The sequence below is a fragment of the Nicotiana tabacum genome, chromosome 2 (assembly GCF_000715075.1).
Source record: "Nicotiana tabacum cultivar K326 chromosome 2, ASM71507v2, whole genome shotgun sequence".
Taxonomy (NCBI): Eukaryota; Viridiplantae; Streptophyta; class Magnoliopsida; order Solanales; family Solanaceae; genus Nicotiana; species Nicotiana tabacum.
Window position 1 is genome coordinate 77,692,640 of NC_134081.1, and position 14,238 is coordinate 77,706,877.

Below are 14,238 nucleotides of genomic sequence, written 5' to 3' on the forward strand. Positions count from 1 at the left end.
ATTTATACAAGGCTGAAAATCTTGGATAAAAATGCCCCTCGGGAGGTTCTGCGGCCGCACAATTCCATGTGCGGTCCGCATATTTCTTCATCTTGCAGGAAGTGGAGTTATGTGGCAACACATTTCTGAATTGTGGCCGTGGGGGATTCATCTGCGACCGCACATTTCTGGGTTGCGGCCGCAAGGCAACTATTCTGCGGCCCGCAATTCACAGAGGTTCATAGACTTGGTCTATTTGCATACTTTCTGATCTTCGACTCTTAGCCCAGTTTTGCAGCCTCACAATTCATGTGCGGTCTGCACTTTGCGCAAAGTTCTGCTAAATGTTTCTCCTTAGTTTATGGCTGCAGATGGAATTCTGCAGTCCACACATTTGTGCTTATGCGCCCTCTATTGCCTTGTGCTTGGGAATACTCCTTTTTTAGTCGGATTTCATCTTGGGAGACCAAACTTCCAGCATACCTGTGATTTTGCACAATTCTTTGGGAACACAATTCAATGCTTTTGGACTAAAATAAAAGATAAAAGGCGCTAATAAGCAGTCAAAATCCCCACTTATCAGTATTCTATTCATCCAGGTGCTACAAAGATGTATTGCGACTTGAGGTAACATTATTGGTGGTGGCGGATAAAGAAGGACATAGTTGAGTATGTAGCGAGGTGCCGATGAATATAATGTAGCGAGGTGCAGATAAAGAAGGACCACGTATGAATAGAAGGACCAGCAGATGGTTATACATGAGTGGAAATGGGAGCGCATCACTATGGACTTCGTAGTTGGGTTGTCACAGACCTTAAGGAAGTTTGATGCAGTTTGGGTAATTGTCGACAGATTGACCAAGTCAGCACACTTCATTCCGGTTATGACCACGTATTCTTCAGAGAGATTGGCACCAGATTTACATTCAGGGGATTGTTCGATTGCACGGTGTGCCTATTTCTATCATGTTAGATAGAGCCCTCAGTTTACTTCGCATTTCTGGAGAGCAGTACATAGTGAGTTGGGAACTCGGGTAGAGCTCAGCACAACCTTTCATCCACAGACTGACGGACAGTTGGAGCGGATGGTTCAAATCTTGGAGGTTATGCTCATAGCATGTGTGATTGACTTCGGATGGCAGTATGATTGATTCTTGCCTTTGGTTGAGTTTGCTTATAACAATAGTAATCATTCCAGCATTGAGATGGCTCCATTTGAGGCTTTGTATGGTCGGCGATGTCGTTCGCTCATCGGATGGTTCGAGCCCGGTGAGGCTAGGCTATACGGTATTGATTTGGTGAAGGATGCCTTGGAGAAGGTGAAATTGATTCAGGAGTGATGACTTCGCACAACACAGTCTAGATAGAAGAGTTACGCGGATCAGAAGGCAGATGAATTATCATTTATGGTGAGCGAGAAGGTTCTCTTGAAAATCTCGCCGATGAAGGCAATCATGAGGTTCGGGAAGAAGGTCAAGTTGAGCCCAAGATTTATAGGTCCATTTGAGGTGTTGAGGAGAGTTGGGGAGGTTTCTTATGAGCTTGATTTGCCTTCCGGTCTATCGAAAGTTCCGGTTTTCCATGTGTCTATGCTCCTGAAGTATCATGCCGACAAGTCGCATGTGTTAGACTACAACACAGTTCAACTAAATGAGAGCATGGGTTATGAGGAGGAGCCAGTTGCCATTGTTGATAGACAGGTTCACCAGTTGAGGTCCAAGAAGATTTCTGCAGTAGAGGGGTCAACCAGTCGAGGAAGTGACTTGGGAGACCAAGGAGGACATGAGGAGCATATATCCACACTTATTCAGCACTCCGGGTATGATTCTAGACTCGTTCGAGGACGAACGTTTGTTTAAGAGGTGGAGAATGTAACGACCCAACCAATCATTTTGCTTTCTAGATCCTCGTTCCCCTAAACAAGACTCCACCTATATGCTTTTACTGTTTTATGACTTGCGAGGATGGTTAGTTTGGGTTTGGAAGGGTTCATGTTGAAATCGGAACACTTAGTTCTATAAAATTAACTTAAGAGGGCTAAGTTTGACTTGGGTCCATATTTTTAGTAAACGACCTCGGAACTGGGATTTGACGGTCCCAATAGGTTTGTATGATGATTTTGGACTTGGGAATATGTTCGGATCGGGTTTCGGATGAACCGAGAGCGTTTCGGCGTTTAATATTGGAAGTTGGGGCATTGAAGGTTTTCAAGTTCTTTGAATTTTGTTTGAGGTAGGATTTGGTGTTATTGAGGTCTGATTGGGATTTCTAGCCTTGGAATAGTTTTTTATGGTGATTAGTGACTTGCACACACAATTTGGTGTCATTCCGAGTAGTCTAAGTATGATTCGGCGCGTTCGGAGTAAGTTGGAAGAACATGAAGTTCATAAGTTGATTCGATTTGGGTTGGAGTGTGATTCTTAATTTTGATGTTGTTTTACGCATTCCGAGGGTTCGATCAAGTCTGTTTTACGTTTACGAACTTGTTGGTATGTTTGGATGAGGCCTAGGGGCCTCGAGTGCTATTCAGACGATGCGCGGAACAAGTTTGGGCTTGAAAGAAATGTTAAAGTAGTAGGGTTCTAGTGCAATCGCACATACGAAGAACATGCGTGAGCTCGCATAAGTAAGCTAGTGACCGCAAAAGTGGTCTGGCATGGGCCGGCCAGTGGTCACAGAAGCAGAGTAGGAGCCGCACTTGCGAATGCACATGTGCGAGGAGGTTGATCGCAGAAGCGGAATGGGATCGCAGGTGCGGCACATTCGCCGCAGAAGCGATCCTTCGCCCGCAGAAGCAAGAGTGGAAGACCTAGGCATGGTCCTCACCTACGATGATTTATCCATAGAAGCAGAGCCATAGGCGCGACAGTGTGATCGCATGTGCGAAACCACTGAAGGTAGTGATGTTCATTTAATGTCGGGACTTAGGCTATTTCGGCTCATTTCTTTCATCTCTTGGGCGATTTTTGAGCTTTTTGAAGAGGAGTTTCACCTAGCTATTGAAGGTAAATAATTCCTACCCAATATAAGTTAAATACATAGGTTGTGGGTAGATTTCAACATGTAAAATTGTGGGTTTAGTTGAAAAACCTGATTTTTGATTTTTTTAATAAATAAAAGCGATTTAACCACGAAAATGATTATGGAATTGGGTGAAAATTATATATTTGGGTTCGCGAGGTTATGGGTAACATTCATCTTCAAAAATTTTCGGAATCCAGGCAAGTGGGTATGGGGGTAAATTTTAGAAATCTTCCAATTTGGGTTGGATAATTACTCTAATAGTCAAATTATTAACTTTTGTGTGTATATTGATTAATTTGTATAATATTTGGCTAGCTTCGGATTGATCGGCACCAAGTTAAGGCCTTAGAGTGAATTTGTGGGCCGGAAAGTGAGCTTTGAGACGAGTTAAGTCTCTTGCATAACCTTGTAAGAGGGAATTTACTCCATAGGTGTTTTAAATTACTATTTGCTTCAAATTGTGGGGGCAACGCATGCACGAGGTGACGAGAGTCCGTGCGTAGCTACTAATTATGCTCAAGTCCGGGTAGTTTTAGGACCCAAATCATGAAGTACTTGTATTGTTTGCACTCTACTTGCTAAGTTAAGTGCCTAGATTATATTAAAACTTGTTAAAGGATTCGTAAAGGCCGAAATTCGCTTACCTTGAGTTTTTGGCGAGTTACTTGACCATTAATAGAAATTGTGCTTCCATGTGTATTAGTCTTGTAATATCTTTTAAATCGGATGTTCATAGAGTATTCTCTCTTCTTGTGGAGTGGGTCGAACGCCTCGGCAGTATAATAGATGCATCTATGGTTCGTATCACTCAACCCTTGGCAGTGTACACATTATTCTGGATCGGGTCGTACGACCTCGGCAAAAATCATGTGTGTTAATGCTTGGAGCCCGAATATACTTGATATTATTTTTCTGAATTGAGAGGTTATAAGTTATTTATTAGCCCGAAATTTATTTGGAGTTAGTATGTGTTAGTTGAAGACTTTTGGAATTTACTATTAGTTAAAGAATCATTTTAATAATTGCTTGTTATAGTGTTATTATTATTATTCACATGTTCCATTCCTACGTAGAATTTCTGTATTTTATTGTTGGCCCATAATAAGTGTCGATGTCGACCCTTCGTCACTACTTCTTCGAGGTTAGACTGGATACTTACTGGGTACCTATTGTTTATGTACTCACGCTACACTTCTGCACTAATCGTGTAGGATCTGAGGCACGTGCATCTGGCAGTTATCCAGGCGCGCACCCACATTACCCGAGGCTTAGTGGTGAGCTACTCTCTGAGGTCGTTCTGCAGCACCCACAATATCTCTTTTGTATTTACTTTCTGCCTACTCTATTTCAGACAACAGCTTAGTGTTTTGTATATTCTACTAGTTACTCATACGCTTGTGACACCAAATCTTGAAAACATGCTAGTAGACAGTATGTCTTTCGAGCATTTATTTCACTGCATTTGCTCTTTCATTAGTTTTTGCTTTACTTTATTAAATTTTTCTACTTCTCTCTTATTTAATAAATAAAAATCAACTACTTTGAAATTATTAACAAGAATAAATACACGGCCAATTCATCATTGGCTTGCCTAGAGGCGACATTGGGCGCCATCACGGCCTATAAGGGAAATTGGGTCGTGACAAAAATTTTAACAAAAATTCTACATATATCTAAAATAACAAAATACTTCAGCTTATCATTAAATTCAGTGGGGGTATGAGTGTACCATGTTGTTCAGGATTTACCCGGTGTGCCAAAGTATAAAATCAGTCATTTTGTTAACTTTCTCCACTCCAAGATCAAACCATGTGTTGAGCTAGTTATCTTTTACAGTATAAGGCGCCTTCTTCCAACATAAAGACATAACAAGTACAATTAAAATGTAGTTGCAATTGGAAATCCATAAATTCTACGCACTCGATAATATGAAAAAAGTGTAGAATCTAATCTCTTTGAAATCGTGTTGGTACCTAAATATAACTACTTATTGAATTCTTCCAATAAAGCAGGATCATTGTCTTTGCCAATTACCTCAGTAAATGGATGCTTGATGTTGAAAATTGGAGGAGGGCCAACAAAAGTGCTTCCACTAGAATTGAAATAAGGGAGAAAGGGGGATCTGACATGCTTTCCAAGAACCATTGTTCTTCCATGAATAGGGGTTGTTTCATCTTCATTAACCTCACCAAACTTATCTATCTGTGAGAAGTTCTCGGGCAGATCAAGATCATCAAGTGTTATTGCTCTTTTTCAGACTTGGAATCATTGTCTGAATCGGCTACGTTGACGAAGTCGACCGGTTCACCTACAAAGTTAAAAACAAAAGAATAACATTGTATGTTGCTTGCATCAGAAATGTTAGGAAAACTGTAAATTATTTGAAAGCTGTTATTTTTTCTTCTACAATTATATTGTAATAATTAATACCACTAAAATCTTCATTGCAATCCTCTCCTTGTTGAGAAATATTTGCTTCTTGAATTGGAGATTGAAAATGCATAGTCTCCTAGTCCACATTGAAATGGTCTCCATGGATGGGAACATTTGCATCCTGATGTGGAGAGTGCACATGGATACTTTCCTTCTCTGTGATAACAAATGTGTACATTGAAAGAGAATTGTGGATCATTTGTAATAAACAGAAAAAAATATATAGATAAATTGTTATTAAATTATAGTTAATTTGTTGAAATTTTGTCCAGTAATTGAAATATAATATGTATTGTGAATTATGTAGAAAAAATGTACAAAATCATACCAGTGGTTTCTTTGTTGAATGCCTTTTGAAACTGGAAAGATAAGTCAACACCTACCGGACATGATATAGGAACATTCTTCTCTTTTTGAATATCAGACGTGTGTCCTGTATCTTATACAACAATTGGATGTACAATGTATATTATTTGTTGATACTTTAGTAATATGTTTAACATATGTAAGACATGTCATCAAATTGTGTTAAAATTGAACAACTACTTGTTTTAGTGTTGTTGCCCAACACTTGTTTAGCACTACTGCCATGATATTGTTGTGTTTTTTGCTTTTTAATGCTCATCATTTTTTCTAGAACTACCACTAAACTGCAAGCATAATTTCTGAGGCTATATCCTTTATGAATTGCTAATATAAACATAAACATGGTAAAAAATGTTTTCGTTAATGAATATATTTTGAATGAAACATTTTGTTGACTTTTTATTGCCTGTAACATAGACTTGATTGAATCATTGAATAGCACTCGAATGCTAGCTAATTCTTCAAAGACCTAAAGAACCAAATATGCTTATAATGTATCTGACAATAAGAGGCTAATAGATATATAAAGAAGCCTAAAAATCAAGAATTAAGTATACCTCTTTCTTGAATAATCCATGGTCTGAACCGACCTAAGTATAAAAATTGAAAGAGTTAAAGAAATAATTTGCATAACATAAATTACAGAAACCAGCTAGGAATATCATTAGTTGTTACCTTATCAACATATTTTCTTAATTTTTTAGTTATTTCAGAATATCTTTCTTGTCATCTATTCACATTGATTGCTTATTGTCAAATGAAGATGGAGCATTTGTCAGATGCTCGACCTGTATTTCAGCTTCTTCAAGGATGTATTCAACTTTGTCTGGCAAAGTCAATCTAGAAAGCTCTTATGGGCTTCAATCATATTAGTGAACTGAGTGAAATACAAATATGAGGGACCACGTCATCATATGTATATATTTTTTAGATAATTTGTAGTTCTATTATATATACCATAAACATGTAGATTTGTTGTGTTAAGTATGCCAATATTTTAAAATACCTTATAAAAAAGTGAAAAATATTTACCTTGATCCATGATGGTATGATCATCATCTCTTCCAATGCAGAAATCCATATCTTGTCCTTTGTTGTTGTACAGTTAAGTACGTTGTTGTCCATATATGTAGCTTTATCTGTGTTGACTGTATAGCAACACTCATTCAACCAGATTTGCATAGCGAGTGAAAAACCTCAAAGGAGATAAAAATGCAAAGAAGGGTTCAGCTTATGCCTAACAGACTGAAGCAATTGTGTATAAGCTTCGATACCCCATACGAAATTCGCATACTGCCCCGAGTCCACCAAATAGAATCTAAAGTGGTCTATCAAACTATTATCTTTCTTTGAGAGACAGAGGAAGAACTCTATCAGATAGAGAGTACACAACTTAACTGCATCCTCATTATTCACCCAACTACGGTTGGTTACAATTTGTTTCAAGTACGACTTCTCAACTTTTTTCTTGTTCCGAAAATAACTCCTCATTGTTTTACTATCATACTTAGTTGTGTAACCAAAATTCGTTACTTCTATAAAATATTTGAGGCCAGTAATAAGAGCAAACTCCCTCAATCCCAAGTTCAGCCTCTCATCCTTCATCTCTACTGTGAAAACATCTGACACGGATGTGTTCAATTCATACCTCATCAGAAGGTGAATTGCCTCACTTTGGATACATATTTTGGGCATGCGAAGAATGTGCCCAAAACATGTCTTCTTAAATAATTTTATCCCATTTTCAGACAATAATACCTTTACTTGGGCAGGAACAGCAGGGGCGGATAATGTTTGAAACCTAGTGATGTCATAATCAACATCATGTGGTGCGAACAATCCCCGATTTTGTACCAGATGGAAAAAATAGTTAATAAAACATGTTTAAAGACAAGAATACATTGCAGACAAATAATTTTGCTACACTTCATCTTTGGCCAGAAAGATAGTAATACATTGCAGATAAATAAATTACAAAATTAATAAGAAATACAACAATTGAACTACAGTGAAGCTACAAATGAACTGACAATTATTTATTTAGAGCAAGAAAATAGAAATTAACATATATTTAAAGCATTGGGGGAAAAACTAACAACTAGACATAATATATACAATTTATTTACATAAAATGAAATTAACATCTACAAATAGAGCAAATATTAACCAATAAAACCAACTAAGTCATGTAATACATACCCTAACAAAATTATTTCAAATAATATACAACAAATCTACAATTTCCAGAAATATATAGAAAATTTGATAAACAACAAGAAATATACACAATGTAGACAAAATTTCTACAATTACACAACAAAAACAAATAGGTATCAGGATGAGAATGAAAACAGTTTTTTAAGTAAAAATAAAAACCAAAAATTATAAGTACTATAATTTTACCTTCTCTAATGACTGTTGGGGTATGTTTTTAGGAGATTTTTTAACCTTCTTATTTTTTGAAGGTTAGCTAGTAGAAGAAATTTTGATTTTTTTTTTGCAGGTTTCAGAATAACTTCTTCTTCGACCAAATCATCATCACGAGCAATTTCTTTGCCCTTCCGTTTGACTGATTTAGCAGATGTCGAAACTTCAGCAGCATCCTTGTCATGCTTGAGTTTTGTTCGAGCCTCTGCCCTAGCTTCATGAGTAGAGAGGTTGGACTTTCTCTTTGTTGTTGCATGTATGGATTTCACCATTTTTTGGGTGAATCCTGTGAGAAGGCACCCAAATCAAAAGTAGAAATATCACCATCAATAGCTTTTTTAGGGATATTCCTCAGAGTTCTTTTCTTCTTCATCGTAAGGGAAGAAAAATTTGAGCAATAACGATTTCGTATGGATTTTGAGAGAAAAATCAAAAAAATTGAGAGAGAAATAGTAAAAGCTTTTTGAACAAAAATGGAAGAAAGCATTAATGAAGGGAGAGAGGATCAGAATTGTCACGACCCAATTTCCCTTATAGGCCGTGATGGCACCCAACGTCGCTGATAGACAAGCCAACGGTGAATTAGTCGTGTATTTATTCTTTTTAATAATTTTAAAGTTGTTGATTTTTATTTATTAAATAAGTGAGAAGTGGAAAATTTAATAAAGTAAAGTGAAAACTAATGAAAGAGAAAATGCAGTGAAATAAATGCTCAAAAACTATAAAGTCTACTAGCATGTTTCCAAAATCTTGTATCACAAGTGTTTGAGCAACTAGTAGAATATACAAAACACTAAGCTATTGTCTGAAATAGAGTAGACAGAAAGTAAATACAAAAGAGAGACTATGGATGCTGCAGAACGGCCTCAGAGAGCAGATCCCCACTAAGCCTCGGGGTAATGTGGGTGCGTGCCTGGATGACTTTCAGATGCACCTGCCTCAGATCCTGCACGATTAGTATAGAAGTGTAGTGTGAGTACATAAAAAACACGTACCTAGTAAGTGTAACGACCCGACCGATCAGTTTAATCTCTAGCACATCGTTCGACGGTTTGAAGTCTTGAGTAGCTTCACTTCATGATTTATGACTTGTACGTGTGGTCGGAATCGAATTTCGGGAAGCTTAGAGTTGATTCAGATGGAAAATTCTAATTTCGAAAGCTTTAAGTTGGAAAAATTGACTAAGGTTTGACTTTTGAGCAAACGACCTCAGAATCGGGATTTGAAGGTTCCAATAGGTTCGTATGATGATTTCGGACCTGGGCGTATGTTCAGGTTGAGTATCGGGTTGCCCGGGAGCATCTCGGCGCTTATTGTGGAAAGTTGGCATTTTATAGATTTTAGAATTTTTTAAGTTTGGTTTGAGGTGGACTTTGGTGTTAGAGATGTCCGTTTGGAGTTCCGAGCCTTGGAATAGGTTCGTATCGTGATTTGTGACTTGTGCGTAAAGTTTGGCGTCATTCCGAAATATTTTAATATGATTCAGACACGTTCGTCTAAGTTTGAAAGTTTGAGAGTTTAAAGAAAGGTTTCGCCCATCGATTCATAGTTTTGATATTGTTTTGTGTGATTTGAGGCCTCGAGCAGGTTCATATCATGTTTTGGGACTTATTGGTGTGATTGAACGGGGTTATTGGGGCCTCGGGTGTGTTTCGGGATGGTTTCGGGTCATTTCCCCATGTTTTGTTGTTGCTGATGCTAGTTCTGGTATCGTTCATCGTGAACGCGTGGTAGTTATCACGTTCATGAAGAAGGATTTTTGGGGCAGTTATAAATTTCTCATCGCGAACACGACACAGAGGTCGTGAATGCGGAGAAGAGCCTGAGGAACCTACGCGAACGCGACAGGGCGGTAGAGCCGTTTAGTTTTTGCGAACGCGAAGGGAGGGGGTCAGTAGGCTTCGCGAATGCGACATGAAGATCGCGAATGCTTAGAGTAAATTTGGAGGTAGTGACTTTTTGCCTTCGTGATCGCGAAGGTGCTCCCGCGATCGCGAAGAAGGATGGGCCTGGGCAGATTGTTTTAAATCGGGATTTTGCTCTTTTCACTCATCTCTCTCTTGGTTTGGGCGATTTTTTGAGATCTTCAAGGGAAGATTTTCATCATCTATGGCAAGGTAAGTAATTCCCGCATATTTTAAGTTAATTACACGGATTCTGTAAGGATTTAACATGGAGATTTGTGGAAAATTGTGGGATTTTGAAGAAAACCTAGAATTTGGTATTTTTTGGATTTGTACCATGAAATTGGACATGGAGATTGGAATAAATCATATATTTGAGTTCGTAATGTTATGGGTAAAGTTTATCTTCGAAAATATTCGGAATCCGGGCACGTGGGCCCAAGGGGTTGACTTTATTGACTATTCGAGTGGAGTTGGGAATTGTTATAAATAAATTAATTATGATGCTAGAGTATATTTTTATTGGTTTTTTATGATTGTTTGACTAGTTCAGATCGATGGGCATTCAGTTTGAGGTGTTAGAGTGGTGTTGGAGCCGGTTATAGAACTTCAGAATGAGGTAAGTCCCTGTATAACCTTGTGACGGGGAAACTACCCCCTATGTAATGTAATTGTTATGTGCTACTAGTTGTGGGCGCTACGTACGCACGAGGTGACGAGAGTCCGTACGTGGATAAAGCATGTTTATGTCCGGGTAGACTTAGAACTTTACCATGTAATATTTGAACTCATTCTGCTGGCTTAATTAATTGAAATTATAATTGAACTTGATTTAGAAATATATACATATAGATTAGGCCGAGCCTTATTACCTTGAGTTTTTGGCAAGTTATTTGATAAACGGTAAAGGTTACACTCACCTTGTGTTCATATACTGTATTGTAAGCTCGTGTCTCGTAATTCGATAATTCTCTTCCTTTCTTGTGAAGCGGGCTGAACGCCTCGGCAGGATTATGTACCCCATTCTCATGGGAGCGGATTATTTGCCTCAGCATTATAATATATGCATCTATGGTTCGTGTCGCTCGACCCTCGACAATGTACACGTTATGATGGGATCGGGTCATTCACCTCGGTAGTATTATATTCCTTCTGAGATCTGGTCGTACGACCTCGGCATAATCGTGTGTTATATCGCTAGTAGTTCGAATATTCACGAGATCTTTCCTTCCACTGATGCCTTGCATTTTATATGGTATGTCTTATTCATTTGATATTGGCACTGGATATTTTCTGAGTTGTTGAGATAGAATACGAGATGAAAATTGATATCGTTTAAAAAGTTTTGGAAGATTGTGTTAGTTACAGATTTACCTCACTACTACTTTTATGTTTCTTATCTGTTTATGATTTACCATATTAATTTATTGGACCACTAGTAAGTGTCGATGTCGACTCCTCGTCACTACTTCTCCAGGGTTAGGCTGGATACTTACTGTGTACGCATTGATTTACGCACTCATGTTGCACTTCTACACTAAATGTGCAGGATCTGGCAGGTTCATTTGGTGCCATCTTGGCGCATAGGCACATCTATTGAGGAGACTATATGTGAGTTGCATTCCAGGCTACGCATCGCAGTCCACAGAGTCCCCATCGTACTATTTACTTTATCCTGTCTTATTTACATTCTAGACAAATGTTGTATTATTACTGTACTCCTTAGTAAATGCTTATGCACTTGTGACACTGGGTTTTGGGATATACTAGTTGATGCTTACAATTCTGTATATTATCGTCGCCTTTCATTTCTCTTATAAACCACAAATTTTGTACATTCTCATGGATTTAAAAGTGTATATTTCCGTTCTTATTAAAATTTATGATTTCGAAAGTAATAAAATGAGTAATTAAATTGATCAATCATCGTTGGCTTGCCTGACGGCGGTATTAGGAGCCATCGCGACCTATAGTGAATTTTTGGTCGTGACAATAAGTATCCAGTCTAACCTCGAAGAAGTAGTGACGAGGGGTCGATGTCGACACTTACTATGGGCCAACAAATAAAATACAGAAATTCTAAATAGGCATTGAATACGTGAATAATAATAATAACACAATATCAAGCAATGAATAAATGATTCTTTAACTGATAGTAAATTTAAAAATCTCCAACCAACACCTACTAACTCCAAGTCAATTTATGTCATTAAATAAATTATAATGTTACGCCATGTGCATCCCAAGGTGATGTATAATTAATATGAGACTTATTAATCATAATTTAAACGATTTTAAAGTCATAATATGACTATATATGATGTTTTGATAGAAAATATAATGTTTGGGAAAAATCAGATTTAAGTTGCGGAAAAACCAACTAAGGATTTGCTTTGTAACAGAGATTTTTGAGAAATAAACTTCGTGTACTATATGAGGTTTTTTCGGGACATATTATATACAAAATGATATAAGCGTCGGAAGATGGGCGAAAGAGAGAGTGCCAAGCTAGCACCCCTTTGACTTTTCAAAAGTTGATATATATGTCTTAACTCGTCTCTCTCTTCATTTTTACATATAACCCGACTATATAACACCATAAAAACTTCCCTTGAGCTCTCTAATAGTCTTCCAAAGAATATTAACATCCCGGGTACGAAATCGAGAAGCGATAATATCAAAACGATCCCTACGACGTAAGTGTCGCTATATCGCCTCTCTTTTTCTTTGTAGTTTGAGTTTTATAATGTATTTAATAGTTAATAAAATGCCTAATTTATGTATTTAAGTGTTTAATTATCAATGAAGGTCGATAAATTTATTTCCTAATATTTAGAACTCACGGGACGGTGATCGCAAGTCGCGAGTTTAATTTATTTCACTTTTAGTGGATTATTTTGTAGTCCACTCGTGTTGGCCTATTGTGCTGCTGATTTATGGAGTTTGTAAGGATGAAGGGCGTGGAGAAATTCCACATGTGATAGGGTAGTAGGTTGGTTGCTCGTTGTTGCAATTTCAAGTTAATTGATAACTTATTGATTGGGTATGTTATGGTATATTTGGGGGTTTGTTGTGTTGAAGGTCCTGAATTGTAGTTGGGTTGTTTTTGAGTTGCTGATTGTATTATGTTTGTATCTCTCCTATAGTAGGCTTGAGGGAGCAGTGAAATCGGGGGAAATGCTGCCCGTTTTATTTTAGAATCGAGTTATCATTTGAGATACGTGATATACCATCGCCATCTAAGTTGTACACGTATTTCTTTGTTATAGGGTTGGCGCGCTAGTTGTCATAAGCTTGTTGTTGAGTTGCATTGATGACTTGTGGTATATTAAGGCTATCCATTCTTTCCTTTTGGCATGATCCATATGATACAATTGAAACGTGCAAACACTGAACTTTCATAAATAATTCTATTCATAGAAGTACTAGGGGTTCCTATGTTCTGGATTCCCCATATGTCCTACTTTCATATTGTCTGTTCATCGGTCTCATGACATCCTGAGAGATATTATTGACTTATTTCATTATGCATTGCATTCATTTATACATGTATACTGCCCCATGACTAGATGGCGTTATATACGCGTATAGTATATGTATATGGGGTATAGGGAAAGGTTATGGCCTTATATATGCACCACCACCTGAACTGTTGGTATACATTTATGATTTCGCCCACAGAGGCTGAGATGATATGATGGGATACCCTCAGAGGCTTGATAATGTTATGTACGTATATACCTATGCATGATATGACATTTATACACATATGCATGACATTATAAATATTGCATGATTCACAAATCTATTCAAACTTACAGGTTGAGTCCTTTACTCCATGTTTCTTTCATGTTTGTTATATACTAATTTTTATGCGTTACATACTCCGTACATTATTCGTACTGACGCCCCTATTACCTGGGGGCCTGCGTTTTATGTCGCAGGTGCAGGTAGACAGGCTGACGGACCCCCATCTTAGGATCCTTGCTCAGCGAGAGTTGGTGTGCTCCATTTGATCCGGAGCTGCTATTGAGTTTTGGTATGATACTTTTGTATACATATGGGTATGACGGGGCCCAGTCCCATCCTCTATACAGGTGTACAC